Here is a 13,677-nt window from a genome sequence, read left to right as displayed (position 1 = left end):
TTTGAAAAATTTGAACTCCTACTATGAATATTGTTGTGGCTGTTTTGACCCAAGTTTGAATGGCTGCCGACGAAATTTCACAAGGTGATCAAAATAGTTTCTGTGATTTTCTTGGAATTATTCTGGGAATTTTGTTGAGAGAAATTAGGGGGTCTGGACATTAAGAGAGGTGTCGAAATTATGTCTGAGGAAGAGAGGGGAGGCCAAAAGGCCAATGGCTTTCAATGCTAGCCACATGGGACCTTAGGGGCCCAACTTGGCTAGCCGCACCACCTCCCAAAGGCCCCCAAGATGTTACCCCAAAACAACCCAAGAAGAGGAGGCGCCTAAGGTTTCTGGAGGGCCTTTGGTCGGCTTACTTGAGTGGAGGGGGCATGACGGAGAGGAGAGGTAGGCCAAGGGGAGGTTGTGGCCAAACCTGACTGTAATGTCCCAGGTTTAGAGGCAATCGAGGGGTAGATTTTAGAAAGGGATGTGCATTGCATTGCAAAATCTGGGGAAATTTCGCGCTTTTAAACAAAAACTGCAATGTAGGGGGACAAGTTTCTCTCTCGACACCTTACAGGGTTAGGGTTTCGAGAGTGCGACAAACTTGTATCTCACCTAACTAGATTAGGGTTTTGAGAAGAGAGGGGAGAGTTTGCATCACAAAGTTAAATTGCATGATTGAATTCAACTTAAAGTTGAATTTGAATTTCAAATACAAACATAAAACAAATATCTCATTATTTAATTGAAAGGAAATTCACTAAGAAAATAATTAAAATACAAATAATAAATAATGCACTTAATAAATAAAGCTCATTAGAGAAAACCTTGAGCTTTATTGATCATCACATAAATTACATTGTCTTTACAATATCCATAAGAAAATAAATGAATATTACAACTCATTACATAAATTACTTAAATAGTAAAAGAAAAAGGAAATTACAAGTAAATAAAATACATCCTAATCTACTTGATCATCTTCACTTGATCTTGCATTGGATGAACTCCATATCCACTTGGATCAATTGTTGATTCCCTGCACAAAACAAAGCAAGACAAGAAGTTATGCCAAGTGGCATATCCACTTGGCGAGTTAGAAGAACAATGAAAATGAGGGGATATGGATCAACTCTGTTGAAGCTGATCAACTCCCAGCCGAGCACATGCCAGATACCAAGTATCTGGTATACACACACACACAAGCAGCTCACACAGCCTGTGTGCATGCTCAACACCAAGCCACTGGGTGTGCATGTAGCACAACACACACACACATCAGCAGTGAGTCACAAAGTGTGCCAGACCAAGCTGTCGACCAGGGAGAGCAAGGGAGCACCAAATATAAGCTTTTCAGAAGCAAACCCTAAGCCATATCCATCGACAGGCTTCACCGGGTAAGTCACCAAGAACACAAGAACACAAGAACAGCCACTCGCATGTTCAATCGCCTAACTCACCACGAAGCATCGAATCAAGCACCACGGGGTTGCAAGGAGGAGCGAGGGCAAGCACAAGCTTAACACCGAAGAAATCCTCTACACCAACAAACAATCTAGGAGCTGGAGTGAGGTATAAACCAAATCAACTCTGAGCAAAACCAAGTTTTGCTCATAAATAAGCATACAATGCATCACGGGAGCACGAAGGGTATAATACCACGATTGTGTCATCATCCGGCTACAAGGCCGGTTGGTGCAAGCAAATATGGGTAAGACCACTAGGTAATCCTCCTATGGGAACATCGGTTATGCAAATCGAGTGCATAACTAAAGGAATCCAGCCAAGAATGAATTCATAGTTAGCCTAACCCACACACTAAGCACCTACGGCTAGCTAGGCCATCGGACTATAGACAAATCTTTGTCTATGTAATTTCTCAACATCAAAAGCCACTGGAAGTCCAGTATTGGAGCAAGCCAGTGAGCAGTTGTTCAAATCCAGCAAGCAATTACCAACTAGAGCAAGCCACAGAAGAAGGGAGCTACCCTTGACAGCATCACAGTGCTGCCAGGACTACCTCAACCTACAGCCAGCACAAGAACCCAGACATCATTATCCATTTGGATTCAGTAGAGGGCTAGGGTACACAACTGAGTGTTGGCATCCATCTAGCCCTGTCATAATTAATTGGATGATCACAACTGCAAAGCAGCTCACATCACTTATCCACTTCAGTATAATTCAGGCAAATACAGATAAGTGAACTAAACAAACAAATCAAAGCACCAGGGCTTTGCAGTGATCCAATGGATCACTGCAAGCAACAGCAGTTGCTTAAGCCAACAACAGTACACACCAGGTTAAACCTGTATAAAGCTCAAACAGCACTGGTGAACACCAGTGAGTCACAGAGAGGAGCACACACTTGCTCACAAGCAAGTAATGATCAATTGATCATCAAAGCATCACTTACTTTTGCTACAGATCACTATAGCCAAGCAATAGTATCATCACAAGGCCCAGATAATTAAATTAACCATATAATTGAACAATTGCATCACAGATAAGTGAATAGAGCTCTATAATTGTATCCGGAAGCACTCCATCAAGTAATGGAGTTATTAATGCAACGAGTTAGGCTCAATTGAGCATGTCCGAGGAATTAGAGCACATACAATAGCACATCCGGAGTATCGGCACTTGCCAAAGGCAAGGATCATCACGAGAATGATCAAGCCAATGGCAATCCATGGCGGATACGGGAAAGGAACATTATACGAGAGAATCGGCAGGAGTCACTAAAATTACACGAGCACCACGAGCGTGCTCATAAGCAATAGTTCATGAGTTGCAACGAGTAGCGGTTGAGCAAGAACGATGACAGACACGGCAAGCTAGAACCATGGCGGATGCTCGGCAGCCGGCACGGTCACACAGCATAGCAGACAAGCGCACAAGCTAGCAAGCCGCGGCAGGCGCATCGGCACGGCCAACATCTCCACATGGGGAATGAGGCCGGTAGTCGAGCCGGACGCAAGGGAGAAGAGAACGAGGAGAGGAGGATGAACTAGCGAGTAGAGAAGGAAGAAGGAAAAGGATGGCGGCGCACATACCCGGAGCGGAGCACTACGGCGTCACCATGGCGGTACGGCGGCACAGCCTGGCCACGGCGGCGCCAAGCCATGGCCAAGCCAGGCGGTCGCCGAAGCACGGAGGCTCCAGCGCAGGCACGGCGAGGCACACGGCCTCGGCACCAGGAGCGTCGGCGGCGACGAACTCGCCGCAGCACAACACGGCAGGCGAGCAGAGGCGATGGAGACGCGTCGAGGAAGCGGCGAAGCACAGATCGGCGCGGTGGATCTGAAGCGCCGTTGAACGGCGGATCAGATGCACCGCATCTCGCCGGCGGCGATGGCCGGAGTCGGCCAGAACAATTCGGCAAAGGGGGCGGCGACGCGCGCGTCGCCAGAGCGAGTAGGGGATTAGGGTTCGAGAGTGAGGGGGGCGACGAAGCGACTGGGTCGGTTGGACCGAGCCCACTGGGCTGGTCCAACCTAACCAGCTCGGCCGCCTGACAGGTGGGTCCGAGGGGTATTTTGGACATTCCAAAATACCCATTTAAATGAGAATTTCCAAGAATTTTATAAAATAAAATACAGCTCTAAAAATAAGTAAAAATATGAAAATTAATCAGCATAAAATTCTCTATCTAAATAATATATCAAAGAGGATTTTTGAAGACAATTAAGATTAAGTCTTAAATTGATGATTTAAATAATCATTTAAATCACACCCATTATTTTTAATAATAAAAATTAGTCCATTAATGTCTTTGGACTATAAAAACATCTTGACAACATTTCAAGATTGTATTTTATCCTAAACAGAATATCCCTAAATTATTCTTAGTATTAACCTTCTACCTAAAACAATAAACACCGGGAAAGGGGGGAACAAACCCTAAAACTGGAATCATGCATAATTGCTTCTTTAACCATTGCCCTTATCGGACAATGATGCTATTTTTCAGAAACAGAGGACAAGGGTCAGTCCACACCATCCAACTCGCAAAACTTTGCGGTGTTCGAGCAAGTTCATCGCTTGCTCATGTCATTTGAGTATTTTTACCAAATTACTTGCAAAGTACTATGTTTATCACTATTGCATAAAAAGCAAAACCACTATTTTCATAACTATGAATATGACTATGTGGTGGGCAATGGAACCATGGATTGTGTTGATATGGTGGAGGTTCCATTGCAAGGGTTTATATCCATCTAGGATTAAACAACAAATGTCGTCCAGTGATTCTTGTGCCGTATAACTCGTGTTCACCATAAGATCTGGAATGGGACGGAGTAGTCAAAAGTGTTTCCACCTCTCGTTCATTAACGGATGCGCTTTACCGTAGACACTTGTTATCTGTCGGGGGCAAGCGGTGGGCTGGGGAAGCCTTAAGTCCCCACGGCTGTGTCCGTGTACACTTGTCGCCCGAAGAGCAAGCGGTGGGCTGGGGAAGCCTTAAGTTCCCCACGGTATTGCGGTCTATGATGGGTTGCAGCTACCGGCGAAGGAGTTTGGTTCGATCCCAAACTGTTGTCGTGGTCGGGGTCCACCCGTGAGTGGGAATAATGGGACCGACGAGGACCCAGGGTCGGGGTATGCAACAAAGGGTGGGTGTTCGAGGTAGCGGAGGAACATGATTGACTAGGACCTTATACCGGGCCTCACACCAAAGGAAGTGTGGACGGGAAAGCTGCCCGGTTGGCACCAAGGTTAAGATCTCTTATGGGTAAAGAAACACACCTCTGCAGAGTGTAACGAATCGTGACCAATCACTCCTTGTTCCGGGATTTGGAACTGCGAACGCTGCCGGAAAGGAACTCCATGAAGTTCTAGTCAACCGGTGAAGGCTGACGGACATAGTTCTTCTGAATAAAAACAACCTTTTCAAGAAATGGTTATAAAAACCTGCATGGTATCAGACTTTCTGGTCTGGTGCAGTAGTTAGTGCATTAAACACCTCTTTCCTAATATGAACTTGTTGAGTACGCTCGTACTCATACCACTCTTAATCCTCGCTTAGATCGTCCGAATCATCCGGAGGAGGACAACGACAACCACGAAGGAGCCGACATCATCGGCTACGAAGAACCGGACCTCTCAGGAGGTGTTGAAGGAGTAGACTATCTGATAGTCTACGGAAACGGAGAGGGATCCGGAGGAGAACAATCTTAGACCCAGAAATAGTAGTAATAGTACCGAGCAGTCCGAACTTCTAGTATTTAACTGCTCGCGCGAATAAATGTATAACCTAGTTAGACTTCTGTATTGTAAGCTAAGTTGGGTTCGCCTCGAACCCAGGAGTAAACCTCTCAGGACCCAAGAGGAGCTCCAGGATGATATGTATATATGGCTTGTAAGAATGTATGAATGAGTTATGGACCTGCTATGTTCTGTTGTACTACTCTGAGGGATGTAATATTTGCGGATTGGTACTTCGCGAATGTTATATCAACGACTGGCATACTACAACATGCAGTGGTATGCAGGGTCACCACGGTTGGTATCAGAGCAAAAGCTTTGACCTTAGGTTGGAACCTAGTAAATGGGACGAAAACGTTAGGAGTCAAATAGGATTAGTAAAGAATTCTCTAAAAATATGGTGTATATTCACTTGAGAATAGCACAATCATATGTTTTAGTGCGATAATTCTTTATTATCTCTATTATGATGCATTATTACTAATCTTATATTCTTTCTATTTCTACAGCCAACAATGGCAAGTTCACGCCCGGGACGTAATGTGAAAGTGAAGACTTCAAACTTGAGTGAATATGACGGAGGACTTGCAGACATCCTACGTGCCATGTTACTTGAATTGGGGTGCGATCCCCAAATCCAAGCGACGAAATACTGGTACTATGATGGACCAGTATTGGCAAAGTGTAGAGTAGGGCTACGACTTCCCGAATCTTTGGGAATGAGCGTAGTTATGCCAGCAGGAGAAGCCAGAACCATCAACACAGCCTACCATATAGGCATGTTATGAGAGCCATAACCGATATCCGGGAACATAAGACGAAAGAGCTTATGGGTTCCGAATTCACCCACATTCCTCACTTGGAGGAAGAGGATGATCCCATGCTGAACCATTTTAAATACGCCAAACGCAAACCAGCTGAAGCTGCAAAATACATGGACAATAGCCGTAGCTTACTATCATTGTTATTTCAGTTGAACCGTCATTTGACGGGAGCAATTGATACAATGCTAGAAGAGTTCACCGAGCCCAAGGAGGAGACAAAAGGAAAGGAACCCATGGAGGGAGTGGTGCAAACACCAGTTTATTCAGCTGGTGACTACATCAGTATTGATCCACTTGCACGTGAAACCACACACTTACACACGGGAACTACACGGGTAGTTCCTATGGGGAATACGAGGGCGGAGAGGAATCCGAAAACAAGCAGCGTTCCGAGACTCCTATCGAGAATTCCAGGGGTTGGCGTTGGGGATATGATACTTGGAACCCATAGTACTACTGAGTATTATGATGGGGAGATGAATGATGACGCAACAACCCAGAACCAGAGCTATCCTAGTAATGAAGGAGTGTATGGAGGATATCCGACACAAGTTGAGTCGGGTATGAGTTTTGGTAACCCTTATGGTGTGGCTACAGGAGAGTACACCCGATGGGTGGACTATGATGCACTGAATGACCAGTTCATGAACACAGATTTTGCCCTCGGAACATCATCAGATTCCGACTACAAGCCTACGGGAAGACCCTATGTTCCAGATTACGTCGGGAGGACTTCACGTTCGACCGGATGGAAGCCTGGGATGTACCGGGAGTGAAGCACGACTAGAGACCACCATGGGAGGCGAGACTACAATACAGTTGTACCATATGTATTGTAGTATGTAATATTTGTATAAATTTGTACATATACTTTAATAAGTGAGTTTGCATACTCACATCGCTACTGAGTATTGTAATAAGACCACTTATGTATGTATATACAGGGTATATGTTTTGTATGATTTGCATTTGCTTCTTGATTTCCATTGCGTGACTAGTTCTGTGCACAAAGTTGAGCTCAGAAAACTTGCGCATGGAGTAACTATGAGTACCACTTTGTGTTGCAGAACTAGGGGAATATGTCGGGAACGCCGAGTGAGGAGAGTGAAGAGCAGCGCATCGAGCGCGAGGCCAGACAGAAGGCTGAAGCCGATGAAGCAGCCAGGACTCAGTTTCCACCACCACCACCACCCATGACGCAGCAGAACTTTGTCCAGTACATGCAGATGATGGAAGAAAGACAGCGTGTGACGCTGGAGCAGCAGAATAGATTCTTCCAGGAGCTGCTGCAACAGAACAGAGTTGAGAGACATGAGAATCAGGGAGTCACTTTGGCAGACTTCCAAAACACAAAGCCAATATCCTTTGCATACGCGCCCGAGCCAATGGACGCGGAAGACTGGCTTATGGACACTGAGCGCAAGCTCAATACTGTTGGTTGCAACGACCAGGAGAAGGTCCGTTATGCTACACATTTGTTGTGTGGACCCGCCGCATCTTGGTGGGATAATATAGTAGCCGTATACCCAGCCGAAAAAGTATTCACATGGGAAGAGTTCAAAAGGAAGTTCAGGGAATCCAATGTCCCTGAAAGCATAGTGGAACTGAAGCGTCGAGAGTTTGAAAGTCTCGAGCAGAAAGACAAGGCCATCCTGACCTATGTCAGGGATTTCTCCAAACTGTCTCGGTATGCCGTGGAAGAGGTTAATACCGAGGACAAAAAGAAGAAGAGGTTCTTGCGGGGATTAAGTCCCCAGTTTAAAGTACAGCTCCGAATGTTGAGAGCAACCGAGTTCCAGGAATTGGTGGATGCAGCCATCACTCTGGAAGATGATTTCAAGCAATTACAGGAGGAGAAGAGGAAGAAGGCCAAGTTTGAGCCTAAGAGGTTTGTTAGCAACAAGCCCAGTACCAACTTGAGCTTCAAGCCAAGATACAACAACAACAACAACAACTACTACTACTACTACTACGGTAGTAGGAAGAATCAAGCATTCCAGACTGCAAATCAAATAATTTGTCGAAGCTGTGGACTTCCAGGACATCACTCGAGGGAGTGCAGGAAGCCAAAGATAATTTGTTTTGGGTGTCTCCAGGAGGGGCACATGTTGAAAGACTGCCCCAAGAGAAGAAAGGATGGAGGAGGTCAGTCAGGAGGAGGAGGAATCCGAGGAGGCAACACCGGAGGGAATTGGAAGAACAAGAAACCCTTCGGCAAGTTAAACTGTACCAGCTTGGAGGAGGTGATTAACTCCGATCAAGCAGTGATAGGTACGCTTCAGATACTCACTCATCCTGGCAAAGTACTTTTTGATACTGGTGCAACTACATCATTCATTTCCCAGCAATTCATCATCAAACATGGGATTAGATGCAATAAACTAGATAAACCAATAACCATACTTTCTGCGGGGGGAACGATATTAGTAACCCACACTAAACCTGGACAAGTCATCATGATCAATAAGTGTGCGTTTGACGCAGACCTGTTCATTTTACCGATGAAGGACATTGATGTCATTCTTGGTATGAACTGGTTAGAGGAGAATGGCGCACTTATAGATTGTACCCATAAAACAGTGTCTTTGAAAAGCCCAGGTGGAGATAGAATCATTTACCAAGGAGATAAGCATACTCAGATTGAAGTTGAGTTAAAGCTGAACAGCATGAAGGAGGTGAAGTTAGAAGATATACCTGTGGTCAATGAATTCCAAGATGTATTCCCTAAGGAATTACCTGGAATGCCACCAGATAGGGAGATAGAATTTACTATCGACCTAATCCCAGGAACAGCCCCCATTGCTAAAGCACCATACAAGATGGGGCCAAAGGAGTTGAAAGAACTCAAGGAACAATTGGATGACCTGGAACAGAAAGGATTCATACAGGAGAGTATCTCACCATGGGGATCACCTGTGATTTTTGTGGATAAAAGAGATGGAGGTCGACGGATGTGCGGAGACTACAGGAATCTGAACAATGTTACAATCAAGAACAAGTACCCACTTCCTAGAATCCAAGATCTTTTTGATCAAGTTAGAGGCGCGGGAGTCTTTTCCAAGATTGATCTAAGATCTGGTTATCACCAGATAAAGATCAAGAAGGAAGACGTTCCGAAAACAGCCTTTGTCTCGAGGTACGGACATCATGAGTATCTCGTAGTACCTTTTGGACTAACCAATGCCCCAGCAATATTCATGAATCTCATGAATAAGATCTTCATGCCATGTCTTGACAAGTTTGTCATCGTGCTCATCGATGATATCCTAATATATTCCAAGGACAAAGCTGAACATGCTGAACACCTTAGGATAGTGTTGCAAACACTAAGGGAACACCAACTGTACGTCAAGTTCAGTAAGTGTGAGTTTTGGCTTGATCAAGTAGAATTTCTTGGTCATGTCATTAGTAAGGATGGGATAGCAGTAAACCCAAGCAAAGTAGCCTCAGTTTTGGACTGGGAAGCACCCAAGAACGTCAAGGAAATCCGAGGATTCCTGGGAATGGCGGGATACTATAGGAGATTCATTGAAGGGTTCTCCAAGATAGCAGGACCAATGACCAAGTTGCTAAGGAAGAACACACCTTTCGTGTGGTCTGATGAGTGTGAGAAGAGTTTTCAAACTCTGAAAGAAAAACTCACCATAGCACCGGTGTTAGCGATTCGGAAGATGGCAAGGATTACACCGTGTACTTGCGATGCATCCAAACATGGATTGGGATGTGTACTCATGCAAGACCGGAAAGTAATATCATATGGATCAAGGCAACTCAGACCTCATGAAGTGAATTATCCAACTCATGATTTAGAGTTAGCAGCAGTTGTTTTTGCCCTTAAGACTTGGAGACATTTTCTCTATGGAGCCAAGTGTGAACTCTATACTGATCATAAGAGTCTCAAGTACTTCTTCACTCAAAAGGAACTCAATATGAGGCAGAAAAGATGGCTTGAATTGATCAAGGACTATGATTTGACCATCAATTATACTCCAGGAAAGGCTAATGTTGTAGCAGATGCCTTGAGCAGGAAGAGTACTGGTGGAATAGAACCAGAAATTTCACCGGAATTGAAGAAGGAAATAAGCCAAGCCCAAATCCAACTTTGGGAGAAAGAAGCTCATGAAGGATTATCAGCTCTACAAGTAGCTGATGAGATGAATGTCAACCTCAAGAATGAGATAATCATGGGTCAATTAGATGATCCATTCATCGTAGAGGAGATGAGGAGGATTGACGAAGGAAGACCATCAGAATTTCACCGTGGAGAGATGGGATCATTATGGTTCCAGAAGAGGATTTGTGTTCCGGATATTGCTGAGATTAAGGAAGTAATACTCCGGGAAGCCCATCAAACACCATACTCCATCCATCCGGGAAGTACAAAGATGTACATGGATCTAAAGGAACTATTCTGGTGGAACAACATGAAGAGAGAAATAGCACAGTATGTGGCGGAATGCCATACATGCCAAAGAGTGAAGGCCGAACACCAGAGTCCTGCAGGAAAGTTAAAACCTTTACCTATTCCAGAATGGAAATGGGAGGAGATAGGAATGGATTTCATCACCGGACTACCCATGACCAATAAAAAGAAGGACATGATATGGGTAATCGTGGACCGGTTGACGAAAAGTGCACACTTCTTAGCGGTAAATCAGCAAGACAAAGGAGAGAAACTCATCGATCTTTACATCAAAGAGATCGTAAGTAAACATGGAGTGCCCAAGAAGATCGTGTCAGATCGAGGATCCGTGTTCACGTCGACGATTCGGAAGCAACTACATGAAGCTTTAGGATCCAAGCTGGACTATAGTACCGCCTATCATCCCCAGACAGGTGGACAAACCGAAAGAACTAACCAGATCCTAGAGGACATGCTTAGGGCTTGTGCCCTAGACTTCGGAGGATCATGGGAAGAACACTTACCATTAGCAGAGTTCTCATACAATAATAGTTATCAAAGCAGCATCAAGATGGCACCCTTCGAAGCTCTGTATGGAAGAAAGTGTAGATCACCAATATGCTGGTATGAAGCTGGATCAAGCAAAGAGTTCAACCCAGATTATGTCAAGGAAAAGCAACACATCATTGACATCATAAGAGATAGACTGAAGATCACCCAAAGTCGACAAAAGAGCTATGCAGACCAAAAGAGAAGGACTTGGGAGCCACAAGTTGGAGATATGGTATATCTTAAGGTGAGTCCGATGAAAGGTCTACAGAGATTCGGAGTAAAGGGAAAGTTGAGCCCTAGATACATTGGACCTTTCAAGATATTGAGTCAGAACCGAGGTTTAGCCTTTGAATTGGATCTACCGGGAAGGCTAGCACAAGTTCACAATGTATTCCACGTGTCGCAACTCAGAAAATGCTTAAAGACCCCAGATGAGCCAGTATCACATGCTGAGCTTGAGTTACAACCAGATCTGACTTACATCGAGAAGCCAGCCAAGATTCTCGAGGAGAGCTGGAAACAACTCAGAAATAAAGCTATCAAGTACTGTAAGATACAGCGGAAGCATCACCCCGAGAGGGAAGCCACCTGGGAAAAAGAAGAAGACCTGAGGAAAACATACCCCGAACTATTCAGGTATTACAACCACAACTTCGGGACGAAGTTTTCTTTAAGGGGGAAAGGCTGTAATGTCCCAGGTTTAGAGGCAATCGAGGGGTAGATTTTAGAAAGGGATGTGCATTGCATTGCAAATTCTGGGGAAATTTCGCGCTTTTAAACAAAAACTGCATTGTAGGGGGACAAGTTTCTCTCTCGACACCTTACAGGGTTAGGGTTTCGAGAGTGCGACAAACTTGTATCTCACCTAACTAGATTAGGGTTTTGAGAAGAGAGGGGAGAGTTTGCATCACAAAGTTAAATTGCATGATTGAATTCAACTTAAAGTTGAATTTGAATTTCAAATACAAACATAAAACAAATATCTCATTATTTAATTGAAAGGAAATTCACTAAGAAAATAATTAAAATACAAATAATAAATAATGCACTTAATAAATAAAGCTCATTAGAGAAAACCTTGAGCTTTATTGATCATCACATAAATTACATTGTCTTTACAATATCCATAAGAAAATAAATGAATATTACAACTCATTACATAAATTACTTAAATAGTAAAAGAAAAAGGAAATTACAAGTAAATAAAATACATCCTAATCTACTTGATCATCTTCACTTGATCTTGCATTGGATGAACTCCATATCCACTTGGATCAATTGTTGATTCCCTGCACAAAACAAAGCAAGACAAGAAGTTATGCCAAGTGGCATATCCACTTGGCAGGTTAGAAGAACAATGAAAATGAGGGGATATGGATCAACTCTGTCGAAGCTGATCAACTCCCAGCCGAGCACATGCCAGATACCAAGTATCTGGTATACACACACACACAAGCAGCTCACACAGCCTGTGTGCATGCTCAACACCAAGCCACTGGGTGTGCATGTAGCACAACACACACACACATCAGCAGTGAGTCACAAAGTGTGCCAGACCAAGCTGTCGACCAGGGAGAGCAAGGGAGCACCAAATATAAGCTTTTCAGAAGCAAACCCTAAGCCATATCCATCGACAGGCTTCACTGGGTAAGTCACCAAGAACACAAGAACACAAGAACAGCCACTGCTGTTCAATCTGCCTAACTCACCACAGCACTGAATCAAGCACCACAGGGTTGCAAGGAGGAGCAGGGCAAGCACAAGCTTAACACTGAAGAAATCCTCTACACCAACAAACAATCTAGGAGCTGGAGTGAGGTATAAACCAAATCAACCTGAGCAAAACCAAGTTTTGCTCATAAATAAGCATACAATGCATCACAGGAGCACAGAAGGGTATAATACCCTGATTGTGTCATCATCTGGCTACAAGGCCAGTTGGTGCAAGCAAATATGGGTAAGACCACTAGGTAATCCTCCTATGGGAACATCAGTTATGCAAATCAGTGCATAACTAAAGGAATCCAGCCAAGAATGAATTCATAGTTAGCCTAACCCACACACTAAGCACCTACAGCTAGCTAGGCCATCAGACTATAGACAAATCTTTGTCTATGTAATTTCTCAACATCAAAAGCCACTGGAAGTCCAGTATTGGAGCAAGCCAGTGAGCAGTTGTTCAAATCCAGCAAGCAATTACCAACTAGAGCAAGCCACAGAAGAAGGGAGCTACCCTTGACAGCATCACAGTGCTGCCAGGACTACCTCAACCTACGGCCAGGCACAAGAACCCGGACATCATTATCCATTTGGATTCGGTAGAGGGCTAGGGTACACAACCGAGTGTTGGCATCCATCTAGCCCTGTCATAATTAATTGGATGATCACAACTGCAAAGCAGCTCACATCACTTATCCACTTCAGTATAATTCAGGCAAATACAGATAAGTGAACTAAACAAACAAATCAAAGCACCAGGGCTTTGCAGTTGCAAGCAACAGCAGTTGCTTAAGCCAACAACAGTACACACCAGGTTAAACCTGTATAAAGCTCAAACAGCACTGGTGAACACCAGTGAGTCACAGAGAGGAGCACACACTTGCTCACAAGCAAGTAATGATCAATTGATCATCAAAGCATCACTTACTTTTGCTACAGATCACTATAGCCAAGCAATAGTATCATCACAAGGCCCAGATAATT

Source organism: Lolium rigidum, chromosome 6, assembly GCF_022539505.1.
Source record: "Lolium rigidum isolate FL_2022 chromosome 6, APGP_CSIRO_Lrig_0.1, whole genome shotgun sequence".
NCBI classification, from domain to species: Eukaryota; Viridiplantae; Streptophyta; class Magnoliopsida; order Poales; family Poaceae; genus Lolium; species Lolium rigidum.
Note: the sequence above shows the minus strand (reverse complement) of the source record.